Source organism: Leptodactylus fuscus, chromosome 5 (assembly GCF_031893055.1).
Source record: "Leptodactylus fuscus isolate aLepFus1 chromosome 5, aLepFus1.hap2, whole genome shotgun sequence".
NCBI classification, from domain to species: domain Eukaryota; kingdom Metazoa; phylum Chordata; class Amphibia; order Anura; family Leptodactylidae; genus Leptodactylus; species Leptodactylus fuscus.
This window is the reverse complement of record NC_134269.1, coordinates 11,412,293-11,433,009: the sequence shown is the minus strand read 5'-3', so window position 1 is coordinate 11,433,009 and position 20,717 is coordinate 11,412,293. Positions and strand designations below refer to the sequence as shown.

Genomic DNA, 20,717 nt, shown 5'->3' with positions numbered 1-20,717 from the left:
TCGTCTTCGTGTGTAGGAGGATCAGCAAGTTGTGAAAGGTCAAGTGAGGTTAAAGATAGAAACTGAGAGGCAGATGTTGAAACTGAGGATGTCTAAGTCACCCCTATGTAGAGCTGAGATTTTACAAGATAAGAAGTGAGGAAGCCAAATGGTGAGATGATCAAGGAACTGGCAAAAAATAGTGCCGAGTCTGAGGATGTGGAAATCAAAGCAGGGTCAATTTCGTGAGTGTACTAGGAGAGCAACCTGGAAAGTAAAATACTAGGGAAGAAGGTTTGCTTGTCCTTAGGTCTGAGGATTTGAGAAAATGTGCAGACCACACAGAGACCACATAGGAGAAGCCATGTTTCTTTTGGAGCCAGCAGCTGGTTGAAGACGTTGTGGATTTCTGGAGTGTATAGAAACTTCCCTGTGCTGATGACATCATGGTCGGTAGAGCAGCACCTCCCTGTAAAAAGCGCGATGGGAGAAAACGCAACCCGTTTCCGGTGCAAAAAAAAATGCAATACGTTTCAGCCGTGGTTTTCTTCCACAACACTTTTTGGCCGTGGCCTGCTACGTAGGGCCTTAGCCTTAACATGATTTAGGAAAGTGAATAGCACATGCGAGCTGTTACATATGGGAGGGGATAGAGGGGGAACTGATGTGAATAGAATCAACCAAAGGCAAAAACTGAAGGACACTTTGACAATAGGACCCCTGAATGAACGCAGCCAGTTTGGGCCTTATTCTTTGCAGGATAAGCTATGTTTTCAATGGCACCTTCTTGAGATGACACATTACACATTTGTACTTTTCACGATACATCACTTTTTCACAAATACGTTATTTTTTTGTTTCTTTTTAACCATGTTATAAACCATTAAAGGGATTCTATCATTAAAATGCAAATTTTTTGTCCCTAACACGTAGGAATAACCTTAAGAAAGTCTATTCTTCTCCTACCTTTAGATGTCTTCTCTGCACCACCGTTCGGTAGAAATCCCGTTTTCTTTTGTATGTAAATGAGTTCTCAAACAGCACTGGGGGCGTCCCCAATGCTGCGAGAGAAATCTCCAGCGCCGCATCTATCTTTGCCTGGAACGGCTTCAAACTTCTAGGCATGCGCAGTCGGCTCTGCTGTCAGGCCTACTGCACATGCCCGTGGCCATTTTCTTCTGGTCACTCACCCCAGCTTACTGTGTAAGCAGCCACAAGAAAATGGCCGCTTACACCAGTTTACAGAGTCGTCTGCGCATGCCTAGAAGTTTGAAGCTTGCAAAGATAGATGCGGCGCTGGAGATTTCTCTGGCAGCAAAGGGGACGCCCCCAGTGCTGTTTGAGCGCTGTGGACCGCCTTCACACGGAGTTACGCTGTGCTCATTCTGATCGTAAAAACACGTTCAGAATGAGCGCATAAAAAGCAGCTTCCATTGACTTGAATGGGAGCCGGCATACGTGTGCTCCCCATTGAAATCAATGGGAGGCTTTTTTCCCTATGCTTTCAATATGACACGCGCGTAATATATTGAAAGCAATAGGGAAAAAAGCCTCCCATTGATTTCAATGGGGAGTGCACATACTGTATGCCGGCTCCTATTCAAGTCAATGGGAGCTGCTTTCTACGTGCTCATTCTGAACGTGTTTTTACGTTCAGAATGATCGCAGCATTACATCGTGTGAAGGCTCCCTTTAACTGCAATTTTTTGGTGGCCAACAGACAAAAATGTCAATTCTTGCATCAATGGCCAATGAAATGAGGGTGAAGGACGAGGAAGAGAAGTGTAAGACCAGGTTCACAAGGAGTATTTTGGACCAGAATTTGACGCGGAAGCTGCCTCAGATTCCGGTCCAAAAAATGGGTACGCATGACTGGATGCCAGTGCAGTGCAGTCGCGGCACTCCGCTCCGGATTAGGCCCAAATGAATGGGCCTAGTCGGGAGGAGTGAGCATGTCGCTTTTTTTTCCGGGAGCTGGAACAAATGGCTCCCAGAAAAAAGAACTGACCGGCTCCTATTGATTTCAATGGGAGCTGTTTTTTTGGTCAGAATTTTGAGGTGAACTCAGCCTAAGGAGTGCTTGCCTTGGTTACAGAGGTGGAGGGAAATGGCACAGAGAGGAAAATCCAGGGGAACTAAATGGGCCCTGCATAGCATTGAAACAGTCTGCACAATTGGGGTGAAACTAGCAACTACTCTTGCTACTTTTCTGAACTGTGGGTGCTGCCACTGAAAACATTGACCCATTGGGATGTGAAAGCCATGTATTGTCCTTGTCCATAATTGCTGCTACATGTGTTGACAGTGACATACACCTTTCTCCAGACTGTCCTATTAAAGGAAAGGCCCACATTCTCCAACACATGGTGATATAAAGCTTGGTATTCTCCATCGAAGAATGGGCGAAACTCAATGGAAACTAGCTATCCCCATGTGAAGACCTCACTATCCAAAATTAACAGTACGCATCCCATTCTGAGCATGCCATAAAAATCCCGGGGTAGTTTCTTGATGTCTGACATCTAGCACCAGTAGTATACGCCTCACCAGATTTGCATCTTCTTCTCATCCAATGTCCTTCCAGTGCCATATCAGAAGCCATATCTCTTCCACCACAGGTCATCTCTCTCAGGCCGGACACTTTGCAATTTTATTTCTACTTTTGGCGAATGTTTTCCATTCAATACTTGGAATTCTAATAATGATTCCTCCTCCTCACCCTCTACGTGTGACTTCCCCTTTTAGTCTCTTCCTCAGACTTCACATACGTAAAAACAAAAGAGAAATAGACACAGACGTAGAAGAAGCTTCCTGTAGACTTCTGAAGAAGGTTCCCATACGTTGTCCTCATCGCCCTCCACCATCTACAATGAGACGTTCCATCTTGCTCCTGTATTTCCTCCATGGTAAGTTGAGTTTTTCGTGTTCTAGATCACAGTGATCCAGATCTAGACTTTGTAGGGGGATGCAGGAGTGGAGGAAACAGTATCTGCCTGTATTCTAGAATAACTTCTATCCCCTCCAGACTGATCTCATATCTGTCCAGTATTGGGAGTAACCCATGACATACTGTATATGTTTGTTACATTGGAATTTTTTGTTATGAGATTTGCATTTCGACAATGATAGAACGTAAAAAAGGAGAAACTCAATAACAGAACAAGAAGACTCTGATGAAAGATCTGGTAATGTAATGGTGTAAACTATAGAGCTCAGGAATATATGGTTAGTATATCTTCTACTGGTATTAGTTACATACAATATATCTACCTAATGTGTACAGTACAGAGGCTGCAGGTATTGGAGATCATACACAATCCTAAAGCAACTAGCTGGTGATAAGACGTAGTGTACAGCTGCAACCATAGGCATTAGGGTGAGGGGTCAACTGTGTTATATGGCTAGACAAGAGACTCAGTAACCATGGCCTTGTTACATACTGCAATGACCCATAACATTGGGTTAGATGGAATGACAATAGACTCGGTAACGGTAACCTTCCTACTTAAAGTCCTCATCAACACAATTGAGTATGCCGGTGTGACAAGACAATCGATAGCCATGGCCGGTTTCTGCCCTGATCTACACCATTGGGTTAGGGTCAGTCCACACCTGTGCCCGGTTTCTGTTCGGAGTTCCATTTCCCATTCCACTTGAAAAACGCGGAGTGAAAAGTTATCTCTGGAATTTTGTCTCCGAAATTGTTTGGGCAAACCTAGTGGAACCTTGGAAGACCCCGTTATAGTCTATGGCAGGGGTGCTCACACTTTGTCAGCATGTGAGCTACTTTATAACATGACCAAGTTGGAAGATCTACTACCCACTTCGTGTGGGCGGGGCTTGGGGCGTGTCTGCGGGTGGGGCTTGTCTGTGGGCGGGGCCCGCTGTCTGCTTGTTCACAGTGCAGGCTGAGAGTTATCTCTGGACACTGGCAGGCTGGGGCTGCGGCTGCCCCGCCTGCCAGTGTCCGGAGATGACTCTCAGCCTGTGCTGTGAACAAGCAGACAGCGGGAATCCCTGCATCCCCAAGAGCGGTCTGCAAGTGTCCGGAGTGCTTGTTCACAGCGCAGGCTGAGAGTCGACTCTCAGCCTGCACTTTGAACAAGCAGACACCAGGGATACCTGGCTGCATCCCACGATCGACCCATACGTCCATTGCGATTGACCGGTAGATCGCGATCGATGTATTGGGCACTCCTGGTCTATGGGGTCTATAAGTTTACGCAGGTAACCGCTTTTTAAGCCAATTGGGTTTCCGTTTTTCAGGTTCCCAAGCAGACCCAAAGAATGGAAACTCGAACGCAGATGTGAACCTAGTCTTAGAGACAATAAGCTCAGTAAATGCAACCTCTCATATGTTTACTGTATAGTCAACAGCACTACTTCATCATCATTACTATGTATCTAAGTAACTTACATGTATCTATGTAACATACAGGTATATAGGTAACATACAGGTATATAGGTAACTTACAGGTGTATAGGTAACTTAACCTATCTAACCTTATGAACCCATACCCAAATCTGTTTAAAAGTGAAGATTAGTGGTGGAAAAATGTGAAATGTCACAAACGTTCTGTACAATGTTAAAATAAACTATTCACTATTACATTTTACTATTTCTCTCCTTGACCTCTGCGGTTTATTACAGGGACTTGTTGGACATCGGATTATTACTGTGCTTACCAACCAACAACTCTCCATGTGAAGGAAGGAGATTCAGTCGCCATCCCGTGTACATACACCTATCCTGAGGACCGGAGATCACAGATTGATATACATTGGGGAGAGAGTAATGGAAGAGATTGCTCTAATATCAGGAAACACATCACAGACGGGTCTGGTAATATAACAGATGAATATACAGATCGGATCTCTACAGTCCACCATCCTGGTAACCAGACCGCGTCTATCCTAATCCGAGGACTGAAACCTTCACATGGGGTCACATTCTGCTGTATACCATCTACAATAGGCTACAACTGGTACGACCCAGATGGGACATTCCTCACTTTTCCAGGTAAAGATATGTTTAATATAATACATTCCAAATCCTGTAGAATTATAGAAACCTGAGTCAGGAGAGGTACTATGTCTCAGCATGGAGACATCACCATGAGGTGTACCATGAGGGCCAAAAGCTGCACGGTGTCCAGGAGTGGTGAGCACCACTGTTTTTTATGTTTGTCACCTTCCCTGGACCTCTGATCATTATACTCTGGTTGGCTGATAAGACCCCAGAGTATAATAATAGTTTGTGGGTAGGGTTGAGCCGATCTTGAGATTTCAGGATCGATTTTAAAATCCAATTTCCGATCATTTTCCAGCCGATCCCGATCGTGAAATTGGCTCGATCGCTGATCGGGATCTGATCTTTTCCGAACCCGATTGCTCAACCCTAGTCAATGCTTCTCTATGGGAAAAGTCACTTTTTGGGTTGAGCCGATCTTGAGATTTCAAAATCCAATTTCCCATCATTTTCCAGCCGATCCCGATCGTGAAATTTGCTCGATTGCCGATCAGGATCCGATCTTTTCTGAACCCAATTGCTCAACCCTATTTGTGGGTGGTGTACCCTCAAAATTTCAGGTTGTACTGAACTCTAAATTTTTGCAAAAAACACAATGGGGCATAATACTGTGTGAAGGGGGTACTATGGGATATTATACTATCTGCAGGTCACTTTGGGAAATTATAGAGTGTGTAAATGGGGAATTATGCTGTGTGGGGGCGAGGAAGAAGGGTGCTTTGCCGTGGGTGGGTTCAAGTCTAAAGTTTACTATGGGGCCCAGTTTTTGATACTTACGCCCCTGGTAACACTGGTTTTTATGTTTAATCATCTGCCACAATGGGACATTATACTGTGTGTTGGGACCATTATGGGACATTACACTGTATAGGGGCCACTATGTGACATATTGTGTGGAGGGGCCGGAATGGGACATTATACTGTGTTTGTAAATACCATGTCAGGGCCAGGAAAGGGAGCACTATGCCATGTGGAGCCATAAGTCAAAGGTTTGCTCTGGGGCATGGTAAAAAGGTATGATGCTGAGAGTTCAGTTCAGAAGATCTGCTATTGAGCAAGGAAACACAACCAAGACACAGACCAGATTTCTTGCCCCCCCCCCCCCAAAAAAAAAAAAAAAAAATAAAAATGTAAGAATGGCCCTAGTACTTTTATATCTCATGGCTTCTGTTTATAGATAGGAAATTCTTGTCTTAGATGGAGGAACTGATGGCTGTCCCAGGAGAAGAGATGATCATCCCCTGTCATTACCCAATGGCGACCATGGGTGAAGCTCTAAAAGTGTCCTGGTATACTGGAGATAGTAAACTATGTGCCAATAATAATCAAAGGACTTACACCTATGACCCAGCACACGCGACAAATGATGCATCTCCTTATTCACTGGTGAACTTCCCTGAAGATGTCTCCTTACATATACACCGTCTTCAGTCACATGATTTCCTCCATTTTTGTTGCCGTGTGACCACCAGTAATGGAATGTCCGAGAGCAGATACAGTACGGAGGTGACCATCGCAGGTACAGACATATTGTATTGTAATGGAAGTAGAAAAATCATTAAGGCCCACGATGTGGAATGTAGCTAAAAAAGCTGAGGAACAAACATTTCATTGCATTTTTTCTGCATTTTTCTCCATGTTTTTTTTTTTAATTCTCTTTAGGCTAGGGCCCCACGTGGCGGAAACATCATGGAAAAAAATACTGGGTTGGATGGGATTCTAGTGGACCTCATCCACACATTGTGGAAAAATATGTGCAGTGGACATGCTGTGATTTCCAAAACCATCACAAGGTTTTGGATATGAATTGAAATGCTGCCTTGAAATAAACCCACGGATACTTCTTGGCTATTTTGGAGTGCTGCCGTTTTGTTTATATATATGTAGAAACAGTTATGTCCTACTAGCCTCTGCCCACGACTTCGTCTGTGGGTTGTTGGAGTGGATGATCCACCTATATTCAGCAAATTGCTGCCATCGATGGTTTGCCTGCTCTGGTGGTTTGACAGCTGTTAAGCTGGCCTGCCGCTGAATGCCTTCCTCACGCTATGCCTGTGATTGTTCCGGCATCTCAACAGCTGGCCGGGACGCTATATAATGAACATGTTATTGGCGTTGATGATCCACCTGCTCCGCCGTTTTGGCAGCTCTCAAGCTGACCTGGCACTGAATTTGTTCTTAGCACTGTGCCTGTAATTGCTCCAGCATCTCAGCAGCTCAGTGCTACGCCATATAATGCATGTGTTGTTGGCGTTGATGATCCCCCCTCAGCTCCACTTGAGGAGAACTCTGTGACTTCTGCCTACCTTCTGCCTAGCTCTTGTTGTTTGCGACAAATTAGGTTTTCTTTTTCCAGGCATGTTTAAAATTGTCAAACTACCAATTTGGATTAAAGGTGTTTGCCCATGTTTGCTCCAGATCAGATAATATGCAAATGCATGAACACTGAGGGTTAACTGAGTATTTACACAGAGAGATAATAGACCTGGCTGAGATAAGCTGCTACAGGAGCAGTGTAATATAGTATGTGAATATAAATTCAGAACAGTCGTGACGCCATGTCATTTACTGAGATAAAAAGTAGCTTATTGAGGTTACAATCTATCTACGCGCCAAATTTCATCCAAATCCGTTCATCCATTTTTGCGTGATTGAGGAACAAACATCCAAACACACAAACTTTCACATTTATAACATTAAGTCATTTCATTAGATAACTGCAGACTATGTCAAGATTTTTTTATTGTATATAAATCTCTATAAGATTTATTATTAATCAGAATGTGTTTATTGTATTTTTTAGGTTTCTTACACTCGTCACAATTTGTGGTTACACAACCAGATACCATCACAGGTCATACAGAAGATTCTGTCACACTAAACTGCTCGTACAGCCGATATCCAGAGAGCGACGTCCTCAAAGTTACTGCTTACTGGAGAGTGGGCAGTATCACTGGACCTTATGTCTACCACCCCTACAAAGAAATGGTTCATCCTGGCTACAGAGGAAGGACGGACATAAAAGGATCGGCCGATCTCCATATACGGGGGCTGCGGAGGCCAGACAACTCCACATATTACTGCTTTGTGATGCTCAGACTGTGTACAAGAAATAGCAAACATCAAAATTTCATTCAGTACGGAGAAGGAACACGGCTCATGGTGACAGGTACCAGTATATGTCTATGAGAACTTTATTCCTCGGGTACAGGAAGGCTTGCTTTTATTGTAAACTTTGACACAGAAAGTGAGGTAATAAATCACTTACTAGCTGGTCGCCCATGTATCTATTAGGGTCCATTCACACAGAGGAAAATGGTTTGGAATTTTCCACGCTGAAAAAAAGCTTCCCTTTGACTTCAATGGGTGCTGCTAGCTTTTTTTCCACTAGCGGAATTTTCCACTAGAGTAAAATTTCACTAGTGGAAAAAAAAGCTAGCAGGTGCATGGGCGACACAGAAGTGACATCTGTGTGTTGCCCATGTGCCGGCTGTGCTGTTCAATCACCGCCGATGGCTACCACATTGTGTGCAACCCGCCTAAGGGAAAGGAAGTTCACATGTCTAGTACTGATCACTCACCAGGCTGTTCCTGATATCAAGTCAATGGCTGGAAGTGGCGCAACAGGCTTAGGACACTGATGGGGAAAATTAGGGTTGAGCCGATCTTGAGATTTCAGGATCGATTTTAAAATACGATTTCCGATCATTTTCCAGCCGATCCTGATTGTGAAATTTGCTCGATTGCTCAACGCTAGTCAATGCTTCTCTATGGGAGGTGTCACTTTTAGGGTTTAGCCGATCTTGAGACAACCTCCAAACTTAATCCCGCTGGAAAAGATCGGAATCGGAATTCCGATCACGATTGTAACATTTACTCGATCGCTGATCGGAATCCGATCTCTTCCGATCCTGACCCTACCTAGGGAAAATGTTTTTGAGCATTGAAAACATGATTAAAAAAAAAAATAAAATCATGAAAGCTACAAACGGAATGTATTATTATGTATTAGTAGTGTGACAAGTACGCTGAAATGACTGTCTCCATGTTTTTTATTTTTTTAGGTTTTACAGATGGGGGTCAGACGGAGTCACATCTACAGCCATCCATGGTCATTTTTGCCTCTTACGCTGCATGTAAATTCTTCATCGCACTTGCACTTTCCGCATTGGCGTTATACTGTTATAAAACTGTATAATATAAAGCCTGGACATGTTGTACATAATATATCATTCTACCGTATCTATTAGTGTTTGTCCTGACATTATAGCTGATGGCCTCTATATACTACTGGAGCTCAACCGCAACAAAGCAGAATCCTGGAGGAGAAGTGACGCAACTTTAGCAATGTTAGTGGTTCCTCCAAGTTGATTTGTTTTAGGGTTTGATCATGGTTAGGTAGTCATTTGGTATTTGATCATTTGATATGTTGATCTCCATTCAATGTGTGTAACCCAATCAAAGTAATTGCATGAAAGGAGAAGGATTCAGGTGTTGGAGGAGTCAGGAAGTGCCGGCTGTTCATGTGAATTATTGGATGGGTCCTATAATTCAAATGAATCTAGAAAACATCCAACAAATGGCCAATGGCTATATCTAACAGTACAAAAACTTAACTGACTAATCAGGGAGTCAGTAATTTGAAAAAAATTGACTCCCTTGGTCCTGCCCAAAGGGGTAAGAGATCAAATTTGGCTGATCCTCCCATACACTTGGAGTTTTCACCAACTACAACTATTATCTCCCAACTTGGCTTGTCACATTTTGGCTCATAGAAGTCTCAGGGTGGCCATGGAATATTTCTGTTCACATTAAGAGAGATGGTTTTGGTCAAAAACTGAGAAAAATCAAGAGAAGGTCAGATCAACTGCATGTCGTCTTCATGTGTAGGAGGACCATTATGTTGCGAAAGGTCAAGGGAGGTTAAAGACAGAAGCAGAGAGGAAGATGTTGAAACTGATCTGTGAAGGAAGTCACCCCTACGTAGAGCTGAGATTTTACAAGATAAGAAATGAGGAAGCCAAATGGTGACATGATCAAGGAACTGGCACAAAGTGTTTCCTGTCCACATGATTCATGTGGGCAGCATGCGCCAAGCACACGGACCCCGTTATAGTCTTTTACTGCAAAGCGCTTGGTATTCCATTTGGGGGGTCCCCATGCAGACTCCCCCAGATGGAATACCAAATAAGATGTGAACGAGGGGTAAGATAATGCCTTATTGTAGAAAGCGAGGCAATAAACCAGTTACTAATTGGCAGCTTGTGTACCTCTTTCTTCCTCCCTCCAGCAGTCTCCTCCTCCCCCTCCCCTCTCTATTTACTTCTGTTTATAAGGCTGAAAAAATAGGGACTTTACTGGAGTATTCTGGGGTATCTTTTCCTTTCCTCATTTCGAATAGCACGCACCCATAGGAATGAATGGATGCAGCTGGCATGCAGGGGGATAAGCAGCTGACCGCCGGCAAAGTCAGCGTGCCGGCCGCTTCCATTCATTCCTATAGGTGCATGCTATTCGAAACGACCGTTTCGAATAGTACTCGCTCATCTCTATTCCTCATCTTTCCTAGGGTTTAGTCTTATTCATCTGCCAGCCTCCTCTGTGACTTCATCCACATCTGGGTGGGTCATTGTGCCAGAAAATGAAGCTAATGCAGGGACTCCTAAAGTTTGATAGGAGTCCCTGCACTAGGTGTTTGATCAGGGTTAGATATTCATCAGGTATTTGATCATATTTAGAGGTCGTTGATCTAAAGGTCACATTAGACATTTAACATTCTATTTATTACTGGGATGGATGCCCTCCATGTACAGGAGAACTATAGCTTCCCCGCACTCAATGCAAAGCTGATCTGTGTCCACTAGGACTCTGCAGATCCTAGAGCAGCTTCATTGAGTGCTGTGTATACAGCCATAGGGAACATCTGTAGGGGATAGGACTGCATTCTGTAAATGATGGTGTCAGTCAAGGGCCCGTCCCGGTCAGTGACAATTGTAAGGGTATTGCTGGCACTCAATCATTTCTTTATAGTATATTATACTATGCATTTCATACAGTATGTATCTCAATTTGGCCCCCCATTTGTTGTAACTAACTGTGCTTGATGTTGCCTCTTGCCTTTATATATATCTACACAATCCAATCCCATTAATGTGACCACCTGTCAAAATCCAGAATAACCCCCTTTGGCAGAGCGAACCACTGTGAGACGTGCAGTGATGATGGTCACTGGGATGTTGAGCCATGCCGACTCCAGTGCCGTGGCCAGCTGCGCTAGGTTACGCGGTTGAGCATCCACCGATCGAGGTGGTCCTACAGATTCTCGATTGGGTTCAAGTCCGGGGAATTTGCTGGTCAAGGGAGTACGGTAAACTCATCCTGGTGCTCCTCCAACCACGCACGTACACTGCGAGCTTTATGACACGTAGGTACATGGTAGATACTATCATCCTGAGAAAAAACAATTTGCATGTAGGGGTGAACATGGTCAGATGGCTGATGACACATGCCTTCTACCATTGGTTATTTAACGTTGGTGTCAAAAGTAGGCGGTGGTCACATTAATATGACTGGACTGTGTATATAATAGATTGATGAATCTTACAGAATTATATGGTATTCAATATATTAAACATCTATCATTGAAAGCGACATACGGTCCTCTCCTATAATCAGTACTTTACAGTATTCGGACAGTATATCGCTGTGAAGTCCTCCAAGTACCATAGAGAACTATCATGCTAGGGGTCCCTCTCCAGGCATAAGATGATTTTATGCAGTAAAAAATGACTATAATATACTTCAACGTTGAGGATCCAGTTTTGAAACCTCAAGAAAAATTTACTAGGCAATTCTAGATATGGAAATAAGTTTTTATTACAAAAGCAAAAATACAATGAGAATTAACCATAGAATAAAGTACCAAGCAAACAGAAATAGATACAGGACTTGGCCTGCTAAGATAACACCTTGATAGGACTCTTCGACAAGGTACAAACACCATAAGACTGATTCATCAAGATCAAGACCCTCAGTTCCCACGACAGTCTGGACAATCTCTGCCCTGCTGGAGTTTGTGCCTTATATATGAAGCGACCAATATATCATGTTAAAGGGGTCACCATGATTTTAGAAGATATTCCCTCTCAATGGATAGGAGATAACTTCATGGCCGGTGGTAGTCAGACCATTCATACCCCAAGTGAGCCCAAGACCAAGTGTAAGGGAATTTCTGGTTGAGCAAATACCCAGTGTTTGCTGCTGAAACCAGGAAGAAAGGAAGACAGCGATAGTGAGTCCTAAACTTGATCCAGCCCCTATCCCTACCTACTTGCCCCAACTATCCTAATGACATGGACAACTGGGCAAAAGTCCCTTCTCTGTATAAGTGTTCACAGAAAAGGTCAAGACAAAACAACACAAAAGAGGCGTCAGCAAGCCAAGGATCAAAGCCAGAGAGACAAAGCAGTACTAAATCACAATCCAAAAGAGTAGTCGAAAGGGAAGCCAAAGGTTAGAGGTCAGTAATATAATACAATAACAAGAGAACAGCTTAGCAGAGACAAAGCCACAATAGCCAGCAAACCTGTGTGGGCTGAAGACCTGTTTATAAGAACCAGAACTTGCCCCAGTCTTGATAAGCTGTCGATTACATGGGTAAGGCTAAGATTAACTCTTTGATGGGCAGAGGGAAACAAGGTGTACGTGCTGGCTGTGGTGGACATCAATTATAGAGATGGGAGAATAGAGCAACAAGAACCTAAAGCAAGGAATCATAACCGAACACACCTCCCGCGCTGCATAGTGCGAGCAGAGACTCGAACAGGCAGAGACGTTACACCAAGGCAATAGGAGAGGTGAGTCATTTTAGGGTAAAGACTTATCTAACAGAGGTCGTCTTGTCGTCACAGATGAGGCTGTTGTAATTTTTTTGTGTTTGCGAGGATGTTGGTCCACTTCTCCCATCCTTACGACAGGCCAAGCATCCCTTTAGTTTGTGCCATATAAATCCCTTACTATAGCAAGATGTAAGTATGAGAAGGTTTAGGTTTATAACTTATCTATAGGCACAAAAAATAGCGCAAAAATATTATCAACTTCAGCTTATGTGATAACACAACGGCAACTCTTAGACCATGGCTAGAAATGGCCATGAAGAACACAAGAGACGGTCTGTTGTATCATTGCCCGTTGAGTTGAGTGCATTGACGGATCTATGACACCGGGCAAAATTTGGTCATGGAATAGCCATATTGTTACAAAAACGGCAATCTCACATCGATTCATGTGAATCAGGTCTAACAATAGTATAACATGAGGCTATCCTCTAAGTCATCACATATGACTGGGTCTTATTTTCTGACTGCCGCGTAGACGATATGTTCTTCTTCTTGGGGTGAAGCCGGATTTCTTTGTTGCAGTTTGGTTTTGTCTAGTTGAGAATAGACAACGTTCTCCTAAGATAGTAAAATAGAGTACAATAAATATAATATAGTTATTAATACGAAATAAAGAGAATAATATTAATTATTTTTTCAGGAATATATTGGAAAAAAATAATCTAATTTTCTGACAAAATTTTCTAACAATAACGAGGAATATCTTAAGTCTTAAGCAATATAATAAAATATAAAATGGAAAAAGAGAGACTCAATAAAATACACTGTTATTGGGGGCCGGATTCAACTGAAGTGGACCTTGGAAAGTTTCATTTAATGGTTATTTCCGAATATTCAGGATCAAGGATCAACCCACAACATTTACTAAATCCTATAGTGAATATAGAGAGGTAAGGATAACGTTAAAGGAGCTTTCCCATTAATAAAACCATATTCTAATTTGTAGACAGGGTTATCTTCTCATACATGTAGTGTCCTCCTGATAACCAGCCATGATGTCCTTATTTTGGTCAGGTTATCTTCTCATACATGTAGTGTCCTCCTGATAACCAGCCATGATGTCCTTATTGTGTCCAGGTTATCTTCTCATACATATAGTGTCCTCCTGATAACCAGCCATGATGTCCTTATTGTGGTTGGGTTATCTTCTCATACATGTACTGTCCCCTCCTGATGTCCAGCCATGATGTCCTTATTGTGTCCAGGTTATCTTCTCATACATATAGTGTCCTCCTGATAACCAGCCATGATGACCTTATTGTGTCCAGGTTATCTTCTCATACATGTAGTGTCCTCCTGATAACAAGCCATGATGTCCTTATTGTGTCCAGGTTATCTTCTCATACATGTAGTGTCCTCCTGATAACCAGCCATGATGACCTTATTGTGGTCAGGTTATCTTCTCATACATGTACTGTCCCCTCCTGATAACCAGCCATGATGTCCTTATTGTGGTTGGGTTATCTTCTCATACATGTACTGTCCCCTCCTGATAATCAGCCATGATGTCCTTATTGTGGTTGGGTTATCTTCTCATACATGTACTGTCCCCTCCTGATAACCAGCCATGATGTCCTTATTGTGGTCAGGTTATCTTCTCATACATGTAGTGTCCTCCTGATAACCAGCCATGATGTCCTTATTGCGGTCGGGTTTTCTTCTCATAAATGTAGTGTCCTCCTGATAACGAGCCATGATGTCCTTATTGTGGTCAGGTTATCTTCTCATACATGTATTGTCCCCTCCTGATAACCAGCCATGATGTCCTTATTGTGGTTGGGTTATCTTCTCATACATGTACTGTCCCCTCCTGATAACCAGCCATGATGACCTTATTGTGGTTGGGTTATCTTCTCATACATATGGTGTCCTCCTGATAACCAGCCATGATGTCCTTATTTTGGTCAGGTTATCTTCTCATACATGTAGTGTCCTCCTGATAACCAGCCATGATGTCCTTATTGTGTCCAGGTTATCTTCTCATACATATAGTGTCCTCCTGATAACCAGCCATGATGTCCTTATTGTGGTTGGGTTATCTTCTCATACATGTACTGTCCCCTCCTGATGTCCAGCCATGATGTCCTTATTGTGTCCAGGTTATCTTCTCATACATATAGTGTCCTCCTGATAACCAGCCATGATGACCTTATTGTGTCCAGGTTATCTTCTCATACATGTAGTGTCCTCCTGATAACAAGCCATGATGTCCTTATTGTGTCCAGGTTATCTTCTCATACATGTAGTGTCCTCCTGATAACCAGCCATGATGACCTTATTGTGGTCAGGTTATCTTCTCATACATGTACTGTCCCCTCCTGATAACCAGCCATGATGTCCTTATTGTGGTTGGGTTATCTTCTCATACATGTACTGTCCCCTCCTGATAATCAGCCATGATGTCCTTATTGTGGTTGGGTTATCTTCTCATACATGTACTGTCCCCTCCTGATAACCAGCCATGATGTCCTTATTGTGGTCAGGTTATCTTCTCATACATGTAGTGTCCTCCTGATAACAAGCCATGATGTCCTTATTGCGGTCGGGTTTTCTTCTCATAAATGTAGTGTCCTCCTGATAACGAGCCATGATGTCCTTATTGTGGTCAGGTTATCTTCTCATACATGTATTGTCCCCTCCTGATAACCAGCCATGATGTCCTTATTGTGGTTGGGTTATCTTCTCATACATGTACTGTCCCCTCCTGATAACCAGCCATGATGACCTTATTGTGGTTGGGTTATCTTCTCATACATATGGTGTCCTCCTGATAACCAGCCATGATGTCCTTATTGTGGTCAGGTTATCTTCTCATACATGTAGTGTCCTCCTGATAACCAGCCATGATGTCCTTATTGTGGTCAGGTTATCTTCTCATACATGTACTGTCCCCTCCTGATAACCAGCCATGATGTCCATATTGTGGTTGGGTTATCTTCTCATACATATGGTGTCCTCCTGATAACCAGCCATGATGTCCTTATTGTGGTCAGGTTATCTTCTCATACATGTACTGTCCCCTCCTGATAACCAGCCATGATGTCCTTATTGTGGTCAGGTTATCTTCTCATACATGTACTGTCCCCTCCTGATAACCAGCCATGATGTCCTTATTGTGGTTGGGTTATCTTCTCATACATGTACTGTCCCCTCCTGATAACCAGCCACGATGTCCATATTGTGGTTGGGTTATCTTCTCATACATATGGTGTCCTCCTGATAACCAGCCATGATGTCCTTATTGTGGTCGGGTTATCTTCTCATACATATGGTGTCCTCCTGATAACCAGCCATGATGTCCTTATTGTGGTCGGGTTATCTTCTCATACATATGGTGTCCTCCTGATAACCAGCCATGATGTCCTTATTGTGGTCAGGTTATCTTCTCCTCCTGATAACCAGCCATGGTTACAAATGTACATACATACAGTATCACTGTGTTTTGTAGGTTTTTTGCTGGCTATGTATCTGTTCTATAGTACAGATCCAATTGTATTTTACCTGTTTTGCTTATATATAAGTCATAGTTACAATAATGTAATAATTAGAATTTTTCTAAGGTTTGTATTTCACAATTCACATCTGGTAAATCTTAACTTAAACTTCCTCTAAGTATTACTGACAGTTCCTGGTTATAGAAGGTTCTTGCACCATCTGATGCTTCTTGTATACAGTGTTATGTCCGAGTACTAAGAAGAGATTGCACTTAGAGCCCGGTATTCTTCCTTAGTTAGACTTAATATCAGGGAACTTCTTACGTTTGTGTCTCTACCGAGGAAACTACTGGATGACTGGGAGGTAATAAAATCCCGTTATCTAAGGTACAAGGTTCCTGAAGAGTGTAAGACTCTGTGTATACAGTAAATGTGGAAGTGACCGGCTGCCCGGATGACACACGTCAGATCTTCTGATACTTACATGTTCCTGTTCGTCTGGTTCTCCTTCCGCCATCTTCGCTTCCTCCTCTACTTTATTATGTTCTCGGTTCTGAAAGTTAATTATAACTAAATTAGAGTTTTACCCATAGTCATCCTAAGAACGTCTACTCACCCACTTACACCCGTTCTCTGACATAGATGGGTATTCAACAGAATTCAAGACCCAAACTGATTTTTCGTATTGATGACTTATCCACATGTGATTTGTGGGGGGTCCGACCCCAGGACTGTACACAGATCGTCTATTCTAGCAGCGTCTGGGTAACAGAAGTTAGAGACGTAGACGAGTCTTCTATTCCAGAAATAGGGGAATCATCAGACTTCCCCCAAAACCGATGCTATACAGACTAGGTTCTGACCTTCGGGGAGATCTCACAGTACGGTCTTTCTTCTAAAGGTAATTCTTCTGTAAATCAAGGAAGAAATAAAAGACATTGAGACAAAAATATACTCAAGTGATCCTATACTGTCTAGGGTGAGCGATCAGGATCAGGAAAGATCGAGCAAATTTCACGATCGGGATCGGAATCGGCTGGAAAATCGATCCTAAAATCTCAAGATCGGCTCAACCCCAATACTGTCTTGATCAGGATTGTTAAATCTGCCCCAAATATTTGAGTCGAACGTTCCTTGTTTAATATATGGAACGGGATCACATAGAAATTTTGGAAACGATTTGTGAATGATACATTTATTGTATGAACTACATATGTTTTAATGGCAAAAAAGTTTGTCAAGTAATATCAATAAATATCTCAGCTATAATTACCGTCTTCGGGATTATCACAGGCGTCTTTTTTTCCGGAACTAACCAGAAAAAAATAACAATAATAAATGCACAGAAAAAGGGAAATCTCAGAATTGTATAATATAGATAGGATAGATAATATAGATATTCATTTCAATAGGTTTCAACCCAAATGCTAAAGTATTTTAATGAAATTATAAATATTTATTAAAATAAGTGAAAAAAAATCTGCAAAATCACCATTATCCAAGGGGGAGGTGCCACAGCAGACATTTATGGCCTATGGGATAGTTCATGCATGTCTAATAGATGAGAGTCCCACCGCTGACACCCAAACTTATCTCAAAGAAGTTTCTGAAGAGGATATATGACAGTTCTATACAACACAATGGTTTGGTGAAGCCATAATACATTTATGTACAAGAGGTCTTATACACTGAAGTTGAGATTCTATAACACACTTACTATTGGAGAATATTTTCCATGTAAACTAAATATCTTGAAAATGTCATGAATTAGTCTATGAGCTACATAAAAAACAAAATACTTGAAAGGCTTCAGTAGTTGATACTCTTTTTAATGGCTAACTCATAATGAGGACAGATTATAACTAGAGATGAGCGAACAGTGAAATGTTCAAAGTTCGAGTAGTAGTTGAGTAATACTCATTTAGGAGGAAACCACTATTCGACTCAGGAGAGTCACCAAGTCCACTATGACACCCCAGGCAATGATGCCAACACCTCTGGAATGCAACTGGGACAGCAGGGGAAGCATGTCTGGGGGCATCTAACATACCCAAGTCACTGTATTACGTCGGGATCCTTGTCAGCTTGCGATATGCGCAAGCTGACTTTTTCCCATAGGAATGCATTGACCAGTGTTGATTGGCCGAATGCCATACAGACTACAGCATTCGGCCAATCAACGCTGGTTCTGCTGAAGGCTCGTCTGTTAGGAGGTGGAGTCTAAGATCAGACCAGAATGGAGACTGCTGTGGACCGATCTTAGACCTCCTCCATCAGAACCAGCGTTGATTGGCTGAATTCTGTACTCTGTATGGCATTCCATACAGTATGCATTCCTATGCCGAGATGTAGCATTGCTGGCCGTGTGCTCAGCTCGGCTACACCAGAGATGTGAACCCTGCTGCACACTCAGCTCTGCTGCATCAGAGATGTAGCAGAATTGAGTGTGCACTGAACCCTGCTGCACACTCAGCTCTGCTTCATCAGAGATGCACTGAACCCTGCTGCACACTCAGCCCTGCTGCATCAGAGCTGAGTGTACGCTGAACCCTGCTGAACACTCAGCTTTGCTGTATCAGAGATGCGCTGAACCCTGCTGCACACTCAACTCTGCTGCATCAGAGATGCGCTGAACCCTGATGTACACTCAGGGTTCAGCGCACACTCAGCTCTGCTTCATCAGAGATGTGCTGAACCCTGCTGCACACTCAGCTCTGCGCACACTCAGCTCTGCTTCATCTATGGTGTAGCAGTGCTGAGCGCACATCCAGCACTTCTACATCTCGGCATAGGAATGCATTGACCAGTGTTGATTGGCCGAATGCCATACAGTGTACAGCATTCGGCCAATCAACGCTGGTTCTGACGGAGGAGGCAGAGTCTAAGATCGGTCCACAGCAGTCTCCATTCTGGTCCGATCTTAGACTCCACCTCCTCACAGATGAACCTCTGGCAGAACCAGCGTTGATTGGCTGTATGCTGTACTCTGTATGGAATTTGGCCAATCAACGCTGGTCAATGCATTCCTATGGGAAAAAGTCAGCTCCCGCATATCGCAAGCTGACAGGGATCCCGACCAGATAGAGCCCCAAAGAGCTGGGTGAGTGACATTCCCCCCTAAATAAAGGTAATCCCTAGCTAACCCTGCCTGTACATCTGTCCCTGTCTCACAGTCACATAGTTCACAGTCTCATATGAACCGGATATTAAATCCACCATTCTTATAAATCCGAAGTCCGAAGTCACCTGATTTTGGTAGCCAATTGCTTTTTCCGATTTTTTTTCCATGCCTCTGTTGTCGTAGTTCCTGTCCCACCTCCGCTGCGCAGTTATTGGTGCAAAAAAAGCGCCAGGGAAGGTGGGAGGGGATACAAATTTTTATTGAGTTTGCCACCTGGTGTTCGACTCGAATCGAACATCTCTAACAGCCTGATATCCGATCGAACATGTACTCGAGCGAACGCCATTCGCTCATCTCTAATTATAACGTTTCGAAGCTCTTGGCTTAGAAAAAGGTATCAACGACTGAAAACTTTCAAGTTTTTTGTTTTTTATATTTCCTACCCGCTGCCTAACATTTTCCTTATACTCTATGAGCTACGGTATGTAATTTTTTCCCCCTTTTTTTAAAATAAATATTGTCCCGGACACCTCTTTCACTAATGTTGTTGTATACGAAGGGTCACACAGCTGTAGATATTTATTTCCTATACAAGGACACCGATACTTACACATTTTTCGCTTTACAAATGACACCTGGAAAATATAAGCAGAAGTAGCTGTAAGGATACCTGTGTGCGATTCTGATCACAGTAGTAAATACTAGGGTTGAGCTGATCTTCACTTTTCAGGATCGATTTCAAAATCCGATTTCCGATCATTTTTCATTCGAACCCGATCTCGATCCCAATGCAAGTCAATGGAATTTTTTTTACTAATCGGAGATCGGATTTTAAAAACAATCCTATTCACTATACAGCATGGAATCTAAGAATGATTAGAATCCACGCTGTGTAGTGAATCACTAAGTAGCCAGAGGATTTTTTTTTAATCCTCTGGCTACTTGGTCCCTCCTGGTGTCCACTTACCTGCAGAGATGGCTGCTCGGGTGCCCGATGTTCTTCTTCGCCTCACGGGGCGGGGCAGCAAGGCGAGAAGAGCAGCGTGGAGCGGCAGCGAGGCGAAGAAGAAGGAGAACACCGGGCACCGGAGCAGCCATCTCTGCAGGTAAGTAGCTACTAGAGATGTTAGTTTAGTCTCCCATTAGAATGAATGGAGGCAGCCAGCGCGCAGGGGGTTAAGGCTGTGTGCCGGCTGCCTCCATTCATTCCTATGGAACCGCAGCGGAGCCTTTACACTGAATATACACTATATACC

The 20,717-nt window shown here is 43.1% G+C and overlaps 1 long non-coding RNA gene across 1 annotated transcript; it reads right to left on the bottom strand.

Annotated features, from left to right (window-relative positions):
* Positions 1-17,203: 17,203 nt before the first annotated feature.
* Positions 17,204-20,201, bottom strand: LOC142204691 (uncharacterized). The gene is made up of 3 exons (XR_012716145.1): positions 20,072-20,201; positions 17,614-17,651; positions 17,204-17,250 (listed from the first exon to the last, which is right to left on the bottom strand). It is a non-coding gene; the product is annotated as an uncharacterized LOC142204691 (long non-coding RNA).
* Between the last annotated feature and the right edge of the window lie 516 nt (positions 20,202-20,717).